This window comes from Podarcis tiliguerta (assembly GCF_965153285.1).
Source record: "Podarcis tiliguerta genome assembly, chromosome: 3".
Taxonomy (NCBI): domain Eukaryota; kingdom Metazoa; phylum Chordata; class Lepidosauria; order Squamata; family Lacertidae; genus Podarcis; species Podarcis tiliguerta.
In genome coordinates, this window is record NC_139536.1 from 90,929,764 (window position 1) to 90,938,290 (window position 8,527).

Sequence of the window (8,527 nt, forward strand, 5' to 3'; positions counted from 1 at the left end):
GGTGTGAATGGGAAAGAAAGAAAGAAAGAAAGAAAGAAAGAAAGAAAGAAAGAAAGAAAGAAAGAGAAATAATTGGCTTTGAGGTCATGCGAGGAAACTCGCTTATATTGGGTTGGCTTATTCACACATGCAAGTTCACACAGTCATCAAGTTATGAATCACACATATTGTACGTGGCAAATATTTGTTTCTCGCTGTATGCACCGTGTGACTTCAGTGTCCTGGCAACGTGATTCACCTTGAGTTCTCATTAAGGTGTCAATCCTTGGAAGTAGTTTTGAGAAAGTCAAAGATTATTGATCTAAGTATACTCAAAATATATTGGGAGAGCAGTCCCCAGAAGGTATCTCCCCGAGTGTGAGGGGGAAATAAATAGTAGGTGTGTATTCAATAGACTGAAAGTTGCCATACTGAGTTAGTCCATCTAGCCCCGTATTGTCCACACTGACAGGCATCATCTCCCCAGAGTTTCAGAAGAGGGTCTTTTGCAGCCCTGCCTGGAAACACCAGGAATTGATTCTGGGATTTTTTTTTTGCATGCAAAGCAGCTTCTCGAAATCTTGGCTCAGTCTGTAGAGCAGGAGACTCTTAATCGAAGGGTTGTGGGTTTGAACTCCACATTGGGCAAAATATTCCTGCATTGCAGGGGGTTGGACTAGATGATGCCCTTCTATAAGTCTTCCCTTGAGTCCACTCTACTTTCTTATTTAATGGATATGTGCTCAGAGCTTCCAGAAGATTAAAGTAAGATTAAAATACGTAAATATAACAAATTACCGTACATCATACTAAAGAAAACAAAGTGGGGAAAGAAAAAACGACTTTGCCCGGCACCAAACGGTAAACAATGTTGGTGCCATGTGAGGGCTACCATGGGGAGGTAATTCGATAAGTGGGGTGCCACCACCGAAAAGACACTCCAGGCACCACATGTCTTACATCAGTTGGCAGGAACACCTGGAGAAGAGCCTCCCAAGATAACCTTGATATATGGTCCAGTTTATAGGGAAAATGTGTGCCCAGTATGGAATCACATAGGCTGAGCTGCATTGAGGTACATGTGCATATGCATCTAACATGAGAGCTGCTTCCTTGATGATGCAACCCCACTACAATAGTATTTTTTTAAAAAATTAGAAGTTTAAACAAAACATATTATCCAAAAATATCACATCCTTAATTTCCCTCATTTTCCTCCCTCCCCCCACCCTCCCATAAAGGCCCCCCCCCGACTCCCCTCAGTTCCAATCTTTGGTTTCTCTGTGAATACTGCATGTTACAAAATTGTATAAATCCTTAAATTGTCTGATTGTCAATAAAGAGTTTGTGAGTGTTTATTCAAAACCTGCCAAGGAGTCCAATTCACTTTGTTGCGACATCAAGTACTTTGTAAAGGGTTCCCATTCATCTTTAAAGTCACAGTTGTCCTTGTCCCGTAGCTTATGTGTCAATTTTGCCAGTTCTGCATAATTCATCAATTTCTCTTGCCATGATTCTTTAGTTGGGATTTCTTCGTTCTTCCAACCTTGTGCTATTAAAACTCTCACTGCCGTTGTCACATACATGAAGATATTTTTCAGCTTTATTGGCAGATCTTTTCCTACAATCCCTAACAAAAATGCTTCAAGTTTTTTTTACAAATGTTAGATGGAACATTTTCTTCAGTTCATTGTATATCATTTCCCAAAATTTTTTGATTACATTACAATACCACCACATATGAGAAAATGTCCCCTCATTTTCCTTACAATTCCAACATATATTTGAACTAGTTTTGTACATTTTCCCTAACTGCACTGGTGTCAAATACCATCCATACATCATCTTCATATAATTCTCCTTCAACAGGGAACAATCTGTAAATTTTAAACCAGTTTTCCTTAACTTTTCCAATCTTCCGTCATAATGTTGCCCACCACAATAGTATTAACTGGCATCAAATCATGTAGGGTTTGGGATTTTTTTCCCCACCCATTGCTGATTACGTAAGTGATTGGAGGAAACCTACAAAAATTGTCCAGGCTTGCAGTTTCCTTAGTCATACTCAGAAGCAGCATGAAATCATACCACAAGGAAGCAGCTCCCGCTGGCCACAATGAATGGGCCAGTTAATAAGTCTGTCTGCCCCCATAGCCTGGATTCAGCCCTGAAAATCAGTAGTGTTATGTACTGAAGTTCTCACCCTGGGCCAGCAGGGGGATACTGTAGATAGTTATGCAAATGAAGGATTGAAAAGTGACGTTCAGTGATTGGATAGTTTGTATGCAAATGAAGGATCGAAAAGTGACATTCAGTGATTGGATAGTTTTAGAAAATGGCAACAGTTACATTGTTCTGGAGCTCAATATAAGCAGGCTGACTGAGCCCTCAGTTAGTTCTGTTCTGGCATCTGAATAAAGAAGAGCTGTTTGAAGAATCTCTGTGTCTTCTGATATGTTTGCCCACAACTTAACACCTACTTCCCTTGTAAATATCAGTGCAGGCAGCTCACCTGTGTACAGGAAGATTTACTTGAAAACCACTAGCAGAGGCACAGTACAGAAATGAATGCACTGATATGAATGCACAGAAATGAATGGTCTCAGGCCAGTATACCTGAAGGAGCATCTCCACCCCCATCGTTCTGCCCGGACACTGAGGTCCAGCCCTGAGGACCTTCTGGCGGTTCCCTTGCTGCGAAAAGCCAAGTTACAGGGAACCAAGCAGAGGGCCTTCTCGGTAGTGGCACCCACCCTGTGAAACACTCTCCCACCAGATGTCAAAGAGAAAAACAACTACCCGACTTTTAGAAGACATCTGAAGGCAGTCCTGTTTAGGGAAGCTTTTAATGTTTAATAGGTTATTGTATTTAATATTCTGTTGGAAGCCGCCCAGAGTGGCTGGGGAAACCCAGCCAGATGGGCAGGGTATAAATAATAAATTGTTATTATTATATTATTATTATTTTGCAGGGCTGGGGCACCTGTGGTCCCTCCAAAACCAAACTTGGGTTTTCCCAAACTTGGGTTTCTAGCTGAAGGTTTTTTGGAGTAAATTCCCATCATCCCTGAATCCTGGTTGCTACAGATGATGGACGTCTGCCTCATCATACCTCATGTTACCTATGATAGCAAGTGTGGGGTGAGTGGGTGTGATTTTAGGAAAACAGCTTCATGGACCAAATATTAACTTCTGGCAGGCCAAGTATTGGCCTGTAGGCCGAAATTTTCCCATTCTTGCTCTAGTGGATCATGGAATATTTTCTTTCTTTCTGCGTCCCAGTGCTTTCAGACACGACTACTACTTATAGGTGTTTTATTTCAAGTTAGCAACCTGAACTGTCTCTCCCATTTGGGTATTTATGGGAATATTGTTCTGCACCTAATAAAAGGTTCTTCCTACCTCCATCAAAGCCATTTGATCCAAGGGAATGCAACCAGCAGGTGGTTCTCATAAAATCTCATTAGCCTCATTGATTGCCTTCAGCATTTTTGAGAGAGATAATGTTTTGCTCATGCAAATAGGGTTGGCCTCTTTCACAGCTAATTATTACGTGGCATAATATGCCGACCAGTAAATGTTAAACTCAGAGATTAATATAGCATGCCTGGTATAATTTAGGTCAGGCAGCATATCCATTAATTATGCTAAATAATATTTTTTTTTTACAGTAGCAGTTGTGTATATTATTTTGGTTCATCGTTATTTTACAGAGAGATTTCACAGTTTGATCACCACGCTTCCCCTGCTGGTGTGCTTGCCTCTAAATTTGCACATATGTTTTTCTACAAAGGAATCAAGGGATAGGTTCGCTTTTCAAATTACCCTTTGCATTTTGCTAGTTTGCAAATGGAGATTCACCCTGTTGCTTAAGCAGCTCTTGCTTTTCATGCACATTCCCTCGCTGATCACGGAACAGGGGAAGCTACCTTACACCAGCTCAGACCATAGGTCAACATCATTCAGTATTGTCTCTTCTGCCTGGCATTGCTTCACACAGTGAACCTTCCCAGCTTTACCTGAAGATGCTGAGGACAGATTCTTGGGACCATCTCCATACAAAGCAGAAGTTTTACTACTGAACTGTGGCCCTAGCTTGTGCAGGGCTTTCATAGAAACGTAGAATCTTAGAGTTGGAAGGGATACAGAAGTCAAGATAGCTGGGGTCTTGATGATCTAAGGCAGTCAGCAGACCCTCCGAGCGTCCCTATTCTCCAGGGGCTGTCCCAGATTTACAGAAGCCATCCCAGTTTATGAGTTGATCCCAGAATGCCCTGCTTTTCCTTGGGACATCCCTATTTTTGTCAAGAAGAAGAGTTTGGATTTGATATCCCGCTTTATCACTACCCTAAGGAGTCTCAAAGCAGTTAACAATCTCCTTTTCCCTTCCTCCCCCACAACAAACACTTTATGAGGTGAGTGAGGCTGAGAGACTTCAGAGAAGTGTGACTAGCCCAAGGTCACCCAGCAGCTGCATGTCGAGGAGCAGGGAATCGAACCCGGTTCACCAGATTACGAGTCCACCGCTCTTAACCACTACACCACGCTGGCTCCCGAGAAGAGAAATGTTGGAGGGTATGGGGTTATGTGATCACCCCCACCCCCCACCAAGGAGACAAGTAACAATACAACCTTCAGGGGACATTGGAAGGCAGCCCTCTATATGGAAGTTTTTTTAACATTTAATGATTTATTATGTTTTTATATATATTGGAAGCCACCCAGAGTGACTGGGTCAAACCAGTCAGATGGGCATGGTGTAATTATTATTATTATTATTATTATTATTATTATTGAATAGGACATCCCTATTTTCATCGGTGAAATGTTGGAGGGTATAAGTCAAATGTCTCGGGACAAACCTGCTTTGGGCTTTTTGTTTTTGCTCTTATTACAGCTTCAGTTATTATATGTAATGTACTGTATTTTTCGCTCTATAACACACACCCGACCATAACACGCACGTAGTTTTTAGAGGAGGAAAATCCGTAGGCATGCAACCCGTAGGCATTCCCTCCATAACACGCACAGACATTTCCCCTTACTTTCTAGGAGGAAAAAAGTGAGTGTTATGGTGCAAAAAATACGGTATTTGCTTGGCTTGGTGTTATGTTCAGTACGCCAAGTTGGATAGAGTTCACAATTCACTGTAAGCTCTTTGGGGATCTATGGAGAACACCCAGGCAACAAGCTTGAGTTGAGAGAGTGGGCAGGAAGGTTGATCAATGCCCCTCCCCTGCAACTCAGGGCTCTTGGTTCATTCAACCTTTGTATCAACCCTGGATATTCCAGATTACGAAAACAAACTCTCTCTGAAACAGCTTGGAAATGTGCCATATGCAATTTGAAGAGCGGGGAGGCAGCTGGATTCTAAGGAGACAACTAAACAACAACAAAAAGCAAACAAAAAAGAAAAAACATCAAATAGGCCACCGGAAAGCAGTAATAAAAACAGGAACTCCTGCAATAGATTGTGGCAGCTCTGGGGCTAATTAGCAGTGATGCTGAAACACTTGGCAAAGTGGATTAGACTTAGATGTGGTCCTGCAAATGAGACTTACAGAAGTGATCAAAAAGTCTCTGAACAAAAGTAACCCTGAGCACATATCATTATTGCATATCCCTTTTCTATGACCTAACTGCATGACTATCATAAGACACAACAGCCTGATAGCTCTGGTGAGTAACCCGTGTCTGCTGTCTACTGATGCCACAAACAGTTCCTTACATTATCATGAGCTGCAAATGTTGATTATTGGATATTACGTCCAGCACTGTGTGCACACAACATTGCTGTTTGGTGCATATCCCCTCAAATGAGCTTCAGCCTGAAAGGTGAAATGTAAGCCACATTCACTCTGCAATGAAGCTGAGGTGTGTACATTTGAAACAGCTATTGCACACATGTAGGTGACAGTTTAAAGCAGGCATAGGCAAACTCCAGCCCTCCAGATGTTTTTGGGACTTCAATTCCCATCATCCCTAGCTTACAGGACTAGTGGTCAGGGATGATGGGAGTTGTAGTCCCAAAACATCTGGAGGGCTGGAGTTTGCCTATGCCTGGTTTAAAGAATAGGATTTCAGGGTTGGGGGGCTTGAAGGAGCAGGGAAACCAAACAGGCAATGTGCATCTGATGAAGACATCTGGTATGTACAGCGATGTGCAAATGTGACTTGAAAGGACCAAACTGTGCTTTAAGCCACTAGTGCAGTAGTTCTCAAGCTTTTTTGTCTGGGATGATTTTTCTTTTAAATGGATAAGAAATACATTGGAAAACAAAACAGAAACAACTCCCAGCAGTGCTTGACTTATAACATAGAACACAGCTACAGTACTTTACAATGCGATCAGGGAACATCCAGAAACTATAAAGCAATGCAGCTCAATACAAAACATGAATTATTCCCCAAATACAATATAGATAGTCCTTGAATTGTCCCACCATAACTTGCCATCCTCTCTCAGCCTTTGAGGACCACTGTTCTATTGTGTACGCAGACCATGTTCGCATGTTACTAAGGAACTGAGCTGAGCGAGTTGCCAAACTTGTGGATTCCTGGAGACAAACGAGCAAATGCCATTTCCGAGCCAAAATTACATTTCTCGCTGCTGTGCGAGAGGAACTGAGGGCATATACTGCTGCTTCAGGGTTGCAAGGAAGGAAGTCCTCATTTTCATCCTTTACCCCTTGCAGGAAGGAACTGAGTGGCTGGCATCATTCTCTGGCTAGCTGCGTGAAATCCCACAGCGCCATTGTTTCCCCTGCCTGCTTCTTTGACAGTGGTAGTAGCAATTAATAACGCAAGTGGATGTCTGTATGTAGGCCAGTGGTGGAGAACATGCCTTGGATTCAGAAGGTTCAATCGCTGGCATCTGCAGGTAGGGCTGGAAAAGATCCCTGTCTGGAGAGATGCAACTAGTCAGCCTGGGCAATGCTGAGCTAGGTGAACCAGACTGTTGCTGTTTTGGTGGGTGGGATTCAACCACACAGCAGCAAATTCAGGTTGTTCAGCTGAAGCTGGTTTGATGTTCTTGCACAAAAACCGCCCCCAATGAGACTACATCAGTAAGAAAAAAGTGAAGGGGAACTGCTGGAAAGTGTGATGTTATCTGTGCTGGACTCGCATCAGCCCTAGCCAGCAATGACCAATGATTAGAGATGATAGGAGTTGTAGTTTAGGGAAGTTTTTAATGTTTTATCGTATTTTTAATATTCCGTTGGAAGCCGCCCAGAGTGGCTGGGGAAACCCAGCCAGATGGGCGGGGTAAAAATAAATTATTATTATTATTATTATTATTATTAGTCTAGCAACATATGGAAAGTCATAGGTTTTCCTTACCCCTCATCTAACACTTCATTCTACTATGCCTCTGCATCATGTTTCTATATATAGTTGCTCTCATTGAGGAGAAAAGGAGGTTTGTTGAAGATGAACCCTGTGTGTGTGTGTGTGTTTTAGTCGTTTAGTCATTCAATTGTGTCTGACTCTTCGTGACCCCATGGACCAGAGCACACCAGGCACTCCTGTCTTCCACTGCCTCCTGCAGTTTGGTCATGCTGGTAGCTTCGAGAACACTGTCCAACCATCTCGTCCTCTGTCGTCCCCTTCTCCTTATGCCCTCCATCATTCCCAATATCAGGGTCTTTTCCAGGGAGTCTTCTCTTCTCATGAGGTGGCCAAAGTATTGGAGCCTCCGCTTCAGGATCTGTCCTTCCAGTGAGCACTCAGGGCTGATTTCCTTCAGAATGGATAGGTTTGATCTTCTTGCAGTCCATGGGACTCTCAAGCGTCTCCTCCAGCACCATAATTCAAAAGAATCAATTCTTCAGCGATCAGCCTTCTTTATGGTCCAGCTCTCACTTCCATACATCACTACTCTCTCCCTCTCTCTCTCTCTATCTATATAGTTACTGATAAATTGTAAAACCAAAGTGGAGATTCTACAACATGCTTTGCATGCCCAAGGTGGTTTATACATTGTATATATAAAACCTTTAGAACGCCCATCCAAATTCCAGGGAGTTAATAGGTTAAATGTTTTGAAAGGGAGCAAGTTAGAGCAAGACGGTGACTGGCTCAAGCACATCCCAAAGGAAAACCTTTACCTTATACTTTCTCTGGATATTTTCTTTCTTTGTGTTTTTAATATTATGCAACAGCAGATGTATTAGAGCTTACATGACTGGGCTTGAAGCAAGGATCAGCTATATCTGCAACTATATCTTTTGAATCTGCAGCTCAAATTCTTTGAGGATTAAGGGATGGTGTGTGTGTGTGGCGGGGAATAATAATGAGACACAGCTATAATTGTTATTAAAATTTCTTACATACTAACCCCTATTTGGCTGTAACCAGCCTTATGCTCAGAGTAGACTCACTGAAATCACAAACCCTCCAAGTGTCCCTATTTTCCATCCCTGATTTAGAGAAGCCATCCCCATTTCTGATTCAATCCCAGAATGTCCCACTTTTCCTTAGGTTGTCTCTATGTTCTTTGGATAAATGTTGGAGAGTATGGAGTTATCCAACCCCCAAGCCATCTGAA